The sequence below is a fragment of the Pongo abelii genome, chromosome 4 (genome assembly GCF_028885655.2).
Source record: "Pongo abelii isolate AG06213 chromosome 4, NHGRI_mPonAbe1-v2.0_pri, whole genome shotgun sequence".
Lineage (NCBI taxonomy): Eukaryota > Metazoa > Chordata > Mammalia > Primates > Hominidae > Pongo > Pongo abelii.
This window is the reverse complement of record NC_071989.2, coordinates 23,355,169-23,372,251: the sequence shown is the minus strand read 5'-3', so window position 1 is coordinate 23,372,251 and position 17,083 is coordinate 23,355,169.

Sequence of the window (17,083 nt, the reverse complement as noted above, 5' to 3'; positions counted from 1 at the left end):
CAAGAAAGAAACAAAACTGAGCTTATAGAGCTAAAAATTTCACTACAAGAACTTCATAACAAAATTGGAAGTATTAACAGCAGAATAGACCAAGCTGAGGAAAGAATCTTGGAGCTTGAAGAACAGTTCTTCAAATTAACTTAGACAAAAATAAATTAAAAAATTAATAAAAAATCTGAGAAATATGTGATTATGTAAAGATACCAAATCAATGGCTTATGGCGTCCATGAAAGAGAGGGAGAGAGAGAAAGCAACTTGGAAGACATATTTGAGGATATAGTCCATTAAATTGTCCACTCTAACCCTGATCTCACTAGAGAGAGGTTGACATTCAACTTCAGGAAATTCAGAGAGTCCCTGAAAGATACTATACTAGACAACTATCCCCAAGAAACATTGTCATCAGATTATATAAGGACAAGGCAAAAGAAAAAATAATAATGGCAGCTAGAGAAAAGGAAGAGATCAGTTACAAAGGGAACCCCATCAGCTTAAGAGAAGATGTTTTGGCAGAAACCTTACAAAACAGAAGAGACTGGGGGCCTGCATTCACCATCCTCAACAAAAGGAAATTTCAACCACGAATTTCATATCTAGCCAAATTAAGCTTCATAAGTAAGGACATATTAAATTTTTTTCCAGACAAGCAAATGCTGAGGGAATTTCTTACAAAATGGGGTCTAATTTAACTAAAGAGCTTCTGCACAGCAAAAGAAATTATCATGAGAGTGAACAGACAACCTACAGAATGGAAGGACATTTTTGGAATTTATCCATCTGACAAAGATCTAATATCCAGAGTCTACAAAGAAGTTGAACAAATTTACAAGAAAAAAAAACAACCCCATTAAAAATGGGCAAAGGACATGAACAGGCACTTTTCAAAAGGAGCCATTTATGTAGCCAACAAGCATATGAACAAAAGCTCCACATCACTGATCATTAGAGAAATGCAAATCAAAACCATCTGAGATACCATCTCATGTCAGTCAGAATGGTAATTATTAAAAAGTCAAAAAACAGATGCTGGTGAGACTGCAGAGCAATAGATATGATTTTACACTGTTGGTGGGAATGTAAATTAGTTCAACTATTATGGAAGACAGTGTGGCGATTCCTCAAAGACCTAGAACCAGAAATACCATTTGATCCAGAATCCCTATCACTGGGTATATACCCAAATCATTCTATTATAAAGATACATGCAGACATATGTTTATTGCAGCACTATTCACAATAGGAAAGACATGGAATAAATCCATATGTCCATCAGTGATAGACTGGGTAAAGACAATGTGGTACATATACACCATGAAATACTATGAAGCCATAAAAAGGAACAAAATTATGTCCTTTGCAGGGACATAGATGGAGCTAGAAGCCATTACCCTCAGCAGACTAACATAACACAGGAACAGAAAACCAAACACTGCATGTTCTCACTTGTAAGAGGGAGCTGAACAATGAGAACACATGGACACAAAGAGGGGAACAACAAATACTGGGTCTTGTCAAGGGGATGGGGGGAGGCAGAGCATCAGAAAAAATAGCTAATGCATGCAGGACTTAAGACGTAGGTGATGGGTTGATAGATGTAGCACCATGGCACACATTTACCAATGCAACAGAACTGCACATCCTGTAAGTATACCCTGGAGCATAATATAGTATAATATAATAAATATAATATAATATAATACTATTGCTGGCCACCACAAAAAAAACACTAAAGTACATAGACCATTGAAAAAGCAAATACACAGTCAAGTCTACATAACAACCGGCTAACAACACGATAACAGAATCAATTCTGCACTTATGAATATCTTGAAAATAAATGGCCTAAATGATCCACTTAAAAGCACAGTGGTAAGTTGAATAGAGAAGCAAGACTCAACTGTATGTTGTGTCCAAGAGATGCACTTAACATAGAATGACACCTGTGTTGGTGCATTTTCATACTGTTATGGAGAAATACCTGAGACTGGGTAATTCATAAAGAAAAAGAATTTTAGTGGACTCACAGTTCCATGTGGCTGAAGAGGCCTCACGGTTATGGCAGAACGTAAAAGAGGAGCAAAGGCACATCTTACATAGCAGCAAGCAAGAGAGTGTGTGCAGGGGAACTGCCCTTTATAAAATCATCAGATCTCATGAGACTGACTCACTATCACAAAAACAGCATGAAAAAAAAAACTCTTCCTCAAAATTAGATTACCTCTCACTAGATCTCTCCCACAACATGTGGAGATTATGGGAGCTACAATTCAAGATGAGATTTGGAGACACAATCAAACCATATCAACACCAACAGACTCAAAGTAAAGAGATGGAGAAAAATCTACCAAGCAAATGGAAAACATAAAAGAGCAGGGGCTGCTATTACCATAATAAACAGAAATAAACACAATCAGATCCAAATGAACACAGTCAGAAATGGCAAAAGGGACATTTCCAATGACCTCACAGAAACACAGAAAAAACTTTCAGAAACTATTATGAACACTTCTATGCACATAAAGTAGAAAACCTAGAAGAAATGTATAAATTCCCAGAAACATACAACCTCCCAATATTAAATCAGGTACAAATTGAAACTGTGAACAGACCAATAATGTGTTCCAAAATTGAATCAGTAATTAAAAAAAACCTACCACTGGAAAAAGCCCAGAACCAGACAGATTTATAGCTGAATTCTACCACATGTGTAAGAAAGCTAGTTCCAATCTTGCTGAAACTATTCCCAAAAAACTGAGGAGGGACTTCTTCCTAAATCATTCTATGAGGCCAGCATCATCCTGATACAAAAAGCTGGCAAAGACACAACAAAAAAAGAAAACTTTAGACCAATATTGTAATAAACATAGATCAAAAAATTCTCAACAAAATACTAGCGAACTGAATCTAGCAGCACATCAAAAAGCTAATTGACCAAGGTCAAGCAGGCATTATTCCTAGGATGCAAGGTTGGTTCAATATATACAAATAAATAAATGTGATTCATCACATAAACAGAACTGAAAACAAAAATCACACGATCATCTCAATAGAAGGAGAAAAAGCTTTTGGTAAAATTTAATGCCCCTGCATATTAAAAACCCTCAGCACATGAGGTATTGAAGGTCCATACCTCAAAAATAGTAAGAACCATGTAAGAAAAACCCACAGGCAATATCATACTGAATGAGAAAAAAGCTGGAAGCATTTCTCTTGAGAACCAGAACAAAACAAGAATTTTTACTCCCACTGCTCCTATTTAACATAGTGCTGGAAGTTCTAGCCAGAGCACTTGGGCAACAGAAAGAAATAAAAGGCATCTGAATAGAAACAGAGGAAGTCAAAAAATCTCTTTTCACACATGACATGATTATACTAATAGAAATCCCCTTAGTCTCTGTCCAAAGGTTCCTAGAGCTGATAAACAACTTCAGCAAAGTTTCCAGATATAAAATCAATGTATGAAAATTAGTAGCATTTCTATACTCCAATATTGTCCAAGCTGAGAGTCAAATCAAAAGGCAATTTAATTCATAACAGCCACATGTAGAACAAAATACCTAGAAATACAATTAACCAGGAAGATGAAAGATTTCTACAATTAGAATTACAAAACACTGCTGAAGGAAATCAGAAGTGAAACAGACAATTCAAAAAACATTCCATGGTCATGGATATGAAGAAGTAATATTGTTAAAATTGCCATACTTCCCAAAGCAATCTATAGATTCATTGCTATTCCTATCAAATTGGCAATGACATTTTTCCACAAAATTAGAAAAAGAAATTCTAAAATTCATCTGGTACCAAAAAAGAGCCTGAATAGCCAAAAGCTAAGCAAAAAGAACAAAGCTAGAGTCATCACATTACTCTACTTCAAACTATACTCTAAGGCTACAGTAACTAAAACAACATGGTACTGGTATGAAACCATGCATATAGACCAATGAAACAGAGTACAAAACCTAAATGGGGCTACACATCTACAACCATCTGATCCTTAACAAAGCCAGCAATAACATGCAATGGGGAAATGATTCCAAATGGCACTGGGTAACTTGCTGGGCATATGCAGAAGACTGAACCTGGACTGACTCCCTTTTTCAGCATAAACAAAAATCAACTCAAGATGGATTAAAGTCTTACATGTGAAACCCAAATCTATAAAAACCCTAGGGGCTAACCTAGGAAATAAAATTCTGAGCTTAGGCTTCAGCAGAGACTTCAGGACAAAGACTCCAAAAGCAATTGCAACAAAAACAAATATTAACAAACAGGATCTAATTAAACTAAAGAGCTTCTGCGTAGCAAAAGAAACTATCAACAGAATAAACAGACAACCTATAAAATGAGAGAAAACATTTGCATACTATGCATCTGGCAAAGGTCTAATGTAAAAATCTATAAGGAACTTAATCAACAAGGAAAAGACACCCAACCCCATTAAAAAATGGAGCAAAGGACATGAACAGACACTTCTCAAAAGAAGACATATAGGTGGCCAACAAGAATATGAAAAAATGCTCAATATCACTGATCATTTGAGATATGCAAATCAAAACCACAAGGACATACATCTTCACACTAGTCAGAATAGCTGTTATTACAAAGTCAAAAAAATAACATGCTGGCAAGATTGCAGAGAAAAGGGAATGCTTACACACTGCTGGTGGGAATGTAAATTAGTTCAGTCACTGTGAAACGCAGTTTGGAGATTTATTAAAGAACTTAAAATAGAACTGCTATTTGACCAAGCAATCTCATTACTGAGTATATACCCAAAGGAATATATTCTACCACAAAGACTTATGCACACATATGTTCATTACATCACTACTCACAATAGCAAAGACATGGAATCAACCTGGATGCCCATCAATGATGGACTGGGTAAGGAATATGAGGTATACATAAGCCATGGAATACTATACAACCATAGAAAAGAATGAAATAATGTCCTTTGCAGCAACATAAATGGAGTTGAGTCATTATCCTAAGTGAATTAATTCAGGAACAGAAAACCAAATAGTGCATGTTTTCACTTATAAGTGAGAACTAAACACTAAGTACACATGAACACAAAGAAGAGAACAATAGACACTGGGACCTACTTGAGGTTGGAGGTGGAAGGATGGTGAGAATTGAAAAACTACTCTTTGGGTACTGTGATGGTTAACACTGAGTGCCAACCTGATTGGATTGAAGAATACAAAGTATTGATACTGGATGTTTCTGTGAGGGTGTTGCCAAAGGAGATTAACATTTGAGTCAGTGGCCTGGGAAAGGCCGACCCTCCTGTAATCCGCCTGGGCACAATCTAATCAGCTGCCAACATGGCTAGAATATAAGCAGGCAGAAAAATGTGAAGATAGACTGGCTTAGCCTCCCAGCCTACATCTTTCTCCCGCGCTGGATGCTTCCTGACCTTGAACACAAGACGCCAGGTTCTTCAGTTTTGGGACTCGGACTGGTTCTCCTTGCTCCTCCGCCTGCAGATGGCCTATTGTGTAACCTTGTGATTGTGCGAGTTAATACTTAATAAGCTCCCCTTTATATATATATCTATTCCATTAGTTCTGTTCTTCTAGAGAACCCTGACTGATGCAGGTATTATGCTGATTACCTGGGTGACAAAATTATCTCTATACCAAATGCCCACAACAAATAATTTATCCATGTATCAAACCTGCATACATACTACTTAAACCTAAAATAAAAGTTGGAAAAGAAAACAATGCTTAGTTTTGAACAGGCTTTTCTAAGTAAATCACGAATTCTCATAATGATTTGATTTTTTAAAATAATCTTCTGATATCAGTATGGTGATCCAAAATCTTAAGAATCATTTATAATCAATCTTAAAATTAAAAAATAAGTTTGAAAAAGTCTAATATGATAAAACTATTTCTCGTGTAATGTCGGATCTATATATAGCTCTAGTATCTGTATAGTTGTGACATACCTCACTGGGTCCGAAATCCCCCTTTGCAAAATGACGACTTTTCCAAAATTCAACTTGATACTTAGATGCACATGGAAAGTTAGTAAAAGGAATAGACAGAATGCTCAAGAATTATTAGGAAACAGATACCATAAAAAGAAATAATAACCTAATGTTAAATTGCCCTTAATCAGACCTGGGTATTTGACCAGAATGGCCTAACAACATTTCTATATTTGGCTGCTAACAAGTAGAATTTCCAGAAATAAAATCAACAGCCAATCAACTAAAATGTTCAGAGGTATTACTCACCATTAAAAAACTGGAAATACAACATTATTTTAAAAATTAACAAGATGAATTGAGATAAATAGGAGTCTGTGTTCATTCAATCGAATAGAACCAATAGGGCAGCCAAAACGATCAAACAGAGCCAAACAGAAGGTTTATCTACAAGGAAGCTAGATGAATAAATAGAAGTAAGTAAAAATTCCTTGGTCTCATAAGGTAGTATTCTACCTCCAACCAGCATGAGACAGGATATATTCTGGAAGGAGGACTTTCGTTATGGTGCTTCTCCTTTGCTGTTCACAAATAAATTTGCTTGTTATTTCTGTGTCACAGTAAGAGGTCAGTATGCATTTCCCAGTCCTCTTCCATTTCTTTAGCAACAACAGAGGGTTTATTTAGTCTATTTAATTTTAAACTTTGAAGTATTCTTTTTTATTCTTTCATTGCTCTTTTTTGTAGCTGACTTTTCATTTTTGTATAGATGGAATTTATCTGGATTCTCTTTATAGTTACTGACTAGAGTTCTTTACAATTCTTTCGTATTTCTTGAATTCTCTTTGCATCATGCTACTTGTTTTCACATAGGAATGATTATAAGAATTTTCTAACATCTCCTTATTTTCACTTTTGTTTTTGTAGTTTGGTGTTTACAGAACAGCTAACATGAACTTTGAAAAACTATGATGCAGATAATGACACACTCCGTCTAAGCCGTGAAGTATTCCTTACTGTACTTCAAATAAAATCCAAATCCTTGATCTTGGCTTGCAAATCCCTTCATAGTGCTATTCTCTTGGTCAGGTCTCTAAGTGTATCTCTATCATTTTCTGTCACTCTGCTTTGAACCCTCTAATTCCATTCTTATTTACCCAGTAATTAAGCTCATTCTTGCCCCAATCTTTGCTCTCAGAATTTCTTCCATGTGGAATATTCTTCCCCTCAGATCTTCATCTATCTCACTTCCTTCAAACATCCATTCAAATATCCTCTCAGTATAGAGCATGTGCTAGTCAGGGTTCTCTATGGTACACATTAGTATTTATTGAGAGAGTCAAAAGGGGAAGAAATTAAAATAAGTTGGCTCATATAATTTCAAAGGCTGGAAAGCCCAAAGATCTGCGAGATGGGTTTGCAAGCTGAAGACCTAGAAGAATAGACGGTATAATTCCAGTCCAAAAGTCAGCAGGCTCAAAACCCAAGAATACCCAATGGTTCAGTTTGAGTCTGTGGCAGAAAAAAAGCCAAGGCCTCCCTCCACAGCCTTTTTGTTCTAGTCTGGCCTTCTTCTTCTTAACTGAGACCCACCCACATTACTCAGTCTACTAATGTAAATGTTAAACCCATCCAAAAACACCCTCACAGAAACACTTAGAATACTGCTTGACCAAATATCTGGGCACTTCATGGCTCACTCAAGTTGACATATAAAATTAGCCATCTCGGAGGGCTTCAATTACAACCCTACATAAAATGTTTGCTGCTATTTCCTCTACTTTATTCCACGCTTTATTTTACTCCACTTTATTTTACTCCGTTAAACCTAACATTATTGGTCTGTGTTGAATTGTGTCTCCCCCAAATTTTTATGTTGTAATCCTAAATTCCAATGTGACTATATTTGGTGAGAGGGACTTTACGGAGGTAACTAAGGTTAAATGAGGGAATGGGGTGGATTCATAATTTAATAAAACCGGTATCCTTATAAGAAGAGGAGGAGAGGCCAGGCGCGGTGGCTTATGCCTATAATCCCAGCACTTTGGGAGGCCGAGGCTCACGGATCACAAAGTCAGGAGATAGAGACCATCCTGGCTAACACAGTGAAACCCCGCCTCTACTAAAAATACAGAAAAAAAAAAAAAAAAATTAGCCAGGCGTGGTGGCGGGCGCCTATAGTCCCAGCTACTTGGGAGGCTGAGGCAGGAGAATGGGGTGAACCCGGGAGGCGGAGCTTGCAATGAGCTGAGATCGTGCCACTGCACTCCAGCACTCCAGCCTGGGTGACAGAGTGAGACTCCGTCAAAAAAAAAAAAAAAAAAATTAGGAGGAGATACCAGAAGTGTACATACAGAGACAGAGGAAGGACCATGGCAGGACGCATAGAAGTCAGTCATCTACAAGCCAGGAAGAGAGTCTTCACCAGAAACCAACACCACCAGCACCGTGGTCTTCGATTTCCAGACTCCAGAACTTTGAGAAAATACGTCTTTGTTGTTTATGCCACCCAGTCTTTGGTATTCTTTTACAGCAGCCCAAGGAGACTAATATATTTTTGTTTACATTCATTTTATTGTTATTGGAGTATAAATTTCTATAACACAGTGACTTTTCCTTTTTTATTCACCATTTTTATAGCCAGAGGATTCCACTTACTAATGATGAATGAACAAGTGAATAAATAAAGTTTAGAACATTTTTATAATCCTGAAATTTGCCTAGCTTCTTTAAGGTTCAGTATTTTGTTTTCCTTTGTGTGTGTGTGTATATATATATATAGTTTTTTTTTCTGGTCTATCCGGGCAGATGCTATGTGAGTACTTGTGATTTCAAGGCATGTGTCTTATATTTTTGGGAAATTCGTTTTTATCATTTTGTTGATAAATTTCTCCTTTTTGTTTCCTCTCTTTTCCTTTTCTGCAATTCCTTTTAGACAAATGTTAAACCTCCTAAATTAATGATTCATGTCTCTCAATGTTTTCTTCATATTACTCATTTCTATTTCTTTTTTCCCCTACATTTGGGAGAGTTCCTTCATTTTTTTCCCCTAGCCTTTATATTAAATATTTTATTTAAGCAATCATATTTTCAATATCTAAGAACTGTTTCATAGTGTCTTATTTCTCCTTTTTATAGCAGCTTATTCCATTTTTATGTATCCAATATCTTCTTGAATCTCTCAGAAACTACTAATTGGAATTCCTTTAAATTATTTTCTATTTTCCAATTTGGCTCTGCATCATAAAAGTCTTGCTGTATGTTTCATTTGTGTTGTTTTTGTTTTTAAATTTGAGCTTCTATTTTTCATGTATGTCTAGTAATTCTTGCTTATCCATTCATATATGTGAGTTAAAATTTAAAATATTTACATGGGAAATGTGTGAAATTCCTCAGACTTTTTTGTTGGTATATATATATATATGCAGTAGGTCTCTGCCCCACTTGGGAGTTTTGACAAAAGTTTCCATGTTTGCAAGTATGGTGTGATGTTTTATTTATTATATAGGGATGGAGCAAAAAGCTGTCCAATTCGTTTCAAATATTTTATTTCTCACTCTTCTGCCTTTTACAAATATTACTTATGAATGGTGGTGGGCTGCCAACTCATTCAATGGCAATCACTTTATTTTTTAATCTTCCCCAAACGCGTAAAACATCTGGTCTTATAGTGATTAGAGTTAGACATTTAATAAAATTTCATAGTGTGGGGCTATGCTCAATCTGTCCGGCTGAATACTATTTTTGAGTTTCAAACTTATCTTCATGAAGCCTTAGAAGCCCTACTTAGATCACAATATGAACGAACAAATGTATTCCTTTTCTGAAAAAAAAATTGCTAATTCCTGAGGAGGAAATTTATGGAGAAACCTATCTTAAAGACAGTGACGCATGACCACTTTCTCTCTGACTCTGCCTCTCCTAATTGAGCTACTTGAGTAAATTAAGAAACATAGATACTCTTGGTATTTGGGAGCTAAAAGGTCATTATATATTCCCATAAGAAGCCATGAATAAAAGGGCAGAAATTAGGGAATGCAGAAGAATAAACACCATTCCTATTAAAATTCATCTTAAAATGATTGTTTACCTTCCTGTTTCTTTCACTATTCTAGTACTATTTGCGACCAAATTCTGAATAATTTGAAATTGTCTAACAATACAGTCTTGGGTGAAAGAAAAACCGGAGTCCTTAGTCTGCTCTACCATTTATGGGTGAGTCACTGTGAGTGAATATTAAAGAAAAATAATATTATCTACCTCAATAGGGTGATATGAGCATTAAATAAAGTGCTTCTTGTTAAGTGATTTTCCTCATGCCTAGAACAAATAAGTGATGAATGAACTATATCTGTTGTTTTTGCATGTCATAAGATCTAACACTGTGCTAGAAACAGACTAGTTATTTCATAAATGCCTATTGAATGGAAAAAAATAACATCCTACAGTTACATTCTATGTATCTAATTAGGCAGTGGTTCAAAATCACTGATGAGTGAAGCAAAGAAATTTAATGCCATGTTAAATTGATAGCTATGCCAATATGGCAATTGTACTAAACAATTAAACCCTTAAGCAATAACAGTCTCCATAATTCATTTGAAACTGAGTGATCACATTGACTTCCTGTTCTATACAGCCAAAATTCATAATGGTTATATTTTCTTTCTCATTTAAGACATTATTTAAGTGAAAGAAACATAATTAAAAGGATTAATATCACGAGATGTTAGAAATGTGAGAATAGACAAAAGATGACATCAAATTTCTGGAAGATAAGTTGAGAGTGGAAGGAAGCTGACCACTGAAGCAGAGTGAATGGATTCAAGCCCAGAATAAATGACACTGAGAAGGGGAAACTCATTTGCCAAATAGAAGCCTAGGAAAACTTTGAGCATAATGTAAGTAGTAAGGGCAAGAAATAAAAGGGAGGCTAGAAGTAGGGTGGTTGCTTAATGCATATCTATGCAACAAGCATGCAAGCTCTACCTTCAAACACTTATGTACAGCTTGAATTTATAACTGGACAAAATACCACAGCAATATTTTCGCAAGATTGAGTCATGGATCATGGTTGTCCCAGATACTCTATCCTTAGGTTTCTATGTTCTCCGTTCACTAACACCAGAGTGTCATGTGTTAATTGGTAAAATCAGTATCTATATACAGACAGAGTTTCCAGTCATTTTATTTTATAAAGAATCAGCTTGATGGCTAGTGGGAAAATAGTTATACATATAAAATAACAAGGAAAAACCAGTCAGCCACTTAGAAAAATTTAAGTCAGTTCCACATTCTAAATATTAGCGGGGAATCAAAGATAATATGCTGTGAGAAGAAAGCAGATAATTTAGTGTTTTAAAAAAAGATATATTTAAAGAAATAGTTATTAGAAATAATTCAGAGAGTAAAACATAATGTCCTTAAAAATCCTTATAGTGTCTTCAAATTCAATAATGTTTTACCTAGAAGGCAGAATATGATGCTAAATAATGAGCAACTGAAAAAAAATGAATAAAAGAGCTCTTAAAAATTAAAAATATAGCAGCTCAATGAAAAACATGAAGGATATTACTCTGAACATAGAATCAAAAGCCAAACAAATACAAAGTATTTTAAAAACTGATATACAGGACAATATTGGAGAAGTGCAATATTCGATTAAGAGGAAGAATTGTATAAAGAAAGAAAAATATCAAGAGTAACAAGGAAAGTGGTTAAATGAATTGGCAATTCTTTAAAAATACAATAAAAGGAAAAGAAAACTAAATTACATGCATTATGGTGATATTTGAAAATTCCAAGTTTAAGAATTAATCTAGGAATTAAGATCTCCCTTAGGTTCTTCAATAGAGAAAATCGGTTCATCTGCAGAGGAAAATAAGAATAATAATAACAGACTTCTCACTAAGATATTGAGAATTGAAAGAATATGAAAAATTATTTTGAATTTGTATTATTTTCAAAGTAAAATGATATTAATTCAACTTATCAATCAAATATACTCTACAGAGACAGAATGCAGACCATACTGAGGTTTACAACTTTATTCATGATAGGACATGTAGAAACTAATGGGTCCACTTTATATGAGATATTGGTGGACTCTAAAGTCAGTGCTATTGAGAAGAATGGAGTGGATTGTGTTATAGATTGCAATTAATTCATTCTTTATCCTTTCCTGCATTATTTTACTTACAGTGTAGTGCTGCTGTGCCCTTCGTCCATGGGAAAGCTGCCTTCCTCACAGCTTGATTCAGCCAGGAAAACTGTCTTAGCCAATGAGATGTGGGTACATGCAACATAAGCAGAGATTTGAAAAAAAAATACTTGCACGTCAGGGCTTGCTCTCTCATTTATACCTATTGTCATAAAGCATCCTTGGGATTGTCTTCTGGTTGGTGAGAGATAAGTGGCACTGAAATTAGTCGCCACAGTCATCCCAGAATATAACTAGTGAACCCATCATAAATATAAGCCCAGCTGGACACCTTATATTAATAAGGAATAATTGAATGTGTTGAACACCACTGAAATCTTATAGTTGTGTGTTATACCAAATTAATATTGCAATACATTACTGTTAACAGTTTCCTAATAACAGTTGTTTATAGTAGAATGATTAGCAATAGTAGGAATTGATATGAAGATATTCAGAAGATAAAATCAAGTTCTTTTACATTAACAAGAAAAATAAAAGAAAGTAAAAGAACTCTAGAAACACTATATATATGAAATACATTGTTTCAGTATAAACCCAAACAAAAGTTGGTATAAATTTCAATAATTGAAAAAAGGTAAAAAAGTGAATTACTTTTTAATCTAAGTTGTTTGTTTTCTTATTGTTGACCCAAGGTCACCAGACCTTTTCTCATATTAGCCTCTAGGAGTTTTATAGTTCTGTGTTTTCCATCTAGATCTGTGATCCCAGATATGTTAAATTTTGTGATGAGTGTAAGGTCTGTATCTGGACTCACTGTCTTTGAGCAAGGTTCACTTGTTCCAGCATCATTTGTTGAAAACACTATTCCTACTCCATTATATTGCCTTTGCTCCAGTTTCAAAGATCAGTTGACCATATACATGTCAACTGGGCTTTGCATTCTGTTCCATTGATCTATTAGTCTATTTTTTTCACCATTATCACTTTGTCTTGAATACTGTAGCTTTATATTATACTAAGCCTTGAAGTTGGATAGTGTTAGTCTTCCAACTTTGTTCTTTTCTTTCACGATCTTAAGAGACAATCCACCAAAGAAGATGAATACATGGTAAATAAGTGTATGAAAAGATGCCCCAAATTATATGTCATCAGGGAAATGCAAATTAAAACAATGAGATACCACTACACACCTATTAGAATGGCCAAATCCATAACACTTGGAGGAGAGTTTGGTAGTTTCAAAACTAAACATGGTTTACTACATGATCCAGTAATTGTGCTCCCTGTAATTTACCAAAAAAAGTTGAAAACTTATGTCTAGACACAAACCTGCATGTGGATGTTTACATTAGCTTTGTTTATAACTGTCAGAATGGAAGCAACCAAGATGTATGTCAGTAGGTGAATAAATTAGCTGTGGTACGTCGAGACAATGGAATATTATTCAGTGATAAGCTACTTAATGTTACTGAACTGTGCATTTCTAAAGCCTAAAATGGTAAAGTTTTGTCGTTTGTACTTCACCACATCAGAAAAAAATGAAATAGCAAATGTTAAATAAACATATAAAAGCATATTTTTAATATGTTGTTAATTGTACTGGCTGGATAATAGCTCTGTGTATAATATATCATTAGGGCAAGGTTGTTTATAAACCCATATTTCAAAAGTCTTATGGACTACATTTCTTGGTGTCTCATAAGTTTATCATTTATTTTATCAGTTATATGACAAATAAAGATTTTAAACAAGCAGTTGAGAATCACCCTTAAAAACTCAGAAAAAACTCTTTAGAAATATTTACTTCATGTATTCTTGTTTCATCGATTCTACACATTATTGTACATCAATCAACAATGCTTCTATATAATTATATATTCATGAAAAGTCACACATAAGAATGTACATAGTAGCACTCCTTGCTTAAAAAATCTGGAAACAACCCAATGTTAATTGTGAAAAGTAGAACATTAAATAAATTGAGTTATACTTTTACATTTAAATACTAAGCAACAATAATAATGAACAAACTTCAAATATACAATGCAAATGATGTTTAAACACATACATGTTAATTTTTAAGAAGCAATACACTAAATAGCAAAATAGTTATACAGCTAACAAAACAGCAAAATAATCTCTGCTTATGGTGACAAGGTTCTTTCTTGTTACTACGGCTGGATAATAAAGTTACAGGAAGGGAACAAGAACATCTTCTGGATCACTACAAAGGTTCTCTCACATGATATTAGTGCTGGTCATACAGGAATGTTTAGTTTGTGAAAATTGAACTATACATTGACAATATCTGCAATTTTATGTACCTACATTACAATTTATAAGAAAGTTTGCTGAAAATGTCAACAAACAAGAGTAAAATTGTTTTAAGAGCTGTGTTATACAGAAAAACACACCTGGATATTTTCTATAAAAAAAGCTAAAAAGAACTACTTACACTATATGTTTATTAATTTATTAATTATGTATATATTTAAGTCATTACATGATCATCCAGATACAATTCTGACATACAGAGAGTATGGATGCGGTCATTCCCATCCTTTCAACAAGAAAAATCTAAACAAACTGAAAACCAATGACATTTTTTAGACTCATCATGGAGCTGAGGTTGCAGGATAAACGACAGAAGAACTACAAAGTAAACCAAAATCCAAACCAAACCAAACCAAACAAAAAACAGTCTGAAAAGACAAATCAATCATCAGAACTAGATTCAGATGTGACACAATGTTGAAATTATCAGAAAGAGAATTTAAAACAGCTTTAATTAACTTTTTTATTTATTTATTTATTTTTTATTTTTTATTTTTTTAACAGAAACAAACATTTTTTATTATTATTATTATTAATATTATTATTATTATACTTTAGGCTCTGTGGTACATGTGGGCAACGTGCAGGTAAGTTACATATGTATACATGTGCCATGCTGGTGCGCTGCACCCACCAACTCGACATCTAGCATTAGGTATATCTCCCAATGCTATCCCTCCCCCCTCCCCCCACCCCACAACAGTCCCCGAAGTGTGATGTTCCCCTTCCTGTGTCCATGTGTTCTCATTGTTCAATTCCCACCTATGAGTGAGAATATGCGGTGTTTGGTTTTTTGTTCTTGCGATAGTTTACTGAGAATGATGATTTCCAATTTCATCCATGTCCCTACAAAGGACGTGAACTCATCATTTTTTATGGCTGCATAGTATTCCATGGTGTATATGTGCCACATTTTCTTAATCCAGTCTATCATTGTTGGACATTTGGGTTGGTTCCAAGTCTTTGCTATTGTGAATAATGCTGCAATAAACATACGTGTGCATGTGTCTTTATAGCAGCATGATTTATAGTCCTTTGGGTATATACCCAGTAATGGGATGGCTGGGTCAAATGGAATTTCTAGTTCTAGATCCCTGAGGAATCGCCACACTGACTTCCACAAGGGTTGAACTAGTTTACAGTCCCACCAACAGTGTAAAAGTGTTCCTATTTCTCCACATCCTCTCCAGCACCTGTTGTTTCCTGACTTTTTAATGATTGCCATTCTAACTGGTGTGAGATGGTATCTCATTGTGGTTTTGATTTGCATTTCTCTGATGGCCAGTGATGGTGAGCATTTTTTCACGTGTTTTTTGGCTGCATAAATGTCTTCTTTTGAGAAGTGTCTGTTCATGTCCTTTGCCCACTTTTTGATGGGGTTGTTTGTTTTTTTTCTTGTAAATTTGTTGGAGTTCATTGTAGATTCTGGATATTAGCCCTTTGTCAGATGAGTAGGTTGCAAAAATTTTCTCCCATTTTGTAGGTTGCCTGTTCACTCTGATGGTAGTTTCCTTTGCTGTGCAGAAGCTCTTTAGTTTAATTAGATCCCATTTGTCAATTTTGGCTTTTGTTGCCATTGCCTTTGGTGTTTTAGACATGAAGTCCTTGCCCATGCCTATGTCCTGAATGGTAATGCCTAGGTTTTCTTCTAGGGTTTTTATGGTTTTAGGTCTAACATTTAAGTCTTTAATCCACCTTGAATTGATTTTTGTGTAAGGTGTAAGGAAGGGATCCAGTTTCAGCTTTCTACATATGGCTAGCCAGTTTTCCCAGCACCATTTATTAAATAGGGAATCCTTTCCCCATTTCTTGTTTTGGTCAGGTTTGTCAAAGATCAGATAGTTGTAGATACGTGGCATTATTTCTGATGGCTCTGTTCTGTTCCATTGATCTATATCTCTGTTTTGGTACCAGTACCATGCTGTTTTGGTTACTGTAGCCTTGTAGTATAGTTTGAAGTCAGGTAGCTTGATGCCTTCAGCTTTGTTCTTTTGGCTTAGGATTGACTTGGCGATGCGGGCTCTTTTTTGGTTCCATATGAATTTTAAAGTAGTTTTTTCCAATTCTGTGAAGAAAGTCATTGGTAACTTGATGGGGATGGCATTGAATCTGTAAATTACCTTGGGCAATATGGCCATTTTCATGATATTGATTCTTCCTACCCATGAGCATGGAATGTTCTTCCATTTGTTTGTATCCTCTTTTATTTCCTTGAGCAGTGATTTGTAGTTCTCCTTGAAGAGGTCCTTCACATCCCTTGTAAGTTGGATTCCTAGGTATTTTATTCTCTTTGAAGCAATTGTGAATGGGAGTTCGCTCATGATTTGGCTCTCTGTTTGTCTTATTGATGTATAAGAATGCTTGTGATTTTTGTACATTGATTTTGTATCCTGAGACTTTGCTGAAATTCCTTATCAGCTTAAGGAGATTTTGGGCTGAGACAATGGGGTTTTCTAGATATACTATCATGTCATCTGCAAACAGGGACAATTTGACTTCGTCTTTTCCTACTTGAATACCCTTGACTTCCTTCTCCTGCCTAATTGCCCTGGCCAGAACTTCCAACACTATGTTGAATAGAAGTGGTGAGAGAGGGCATCCCTGTCTTGTGCCAGTTTTCAAAGGGAATGCTTCCAGTTTTTGC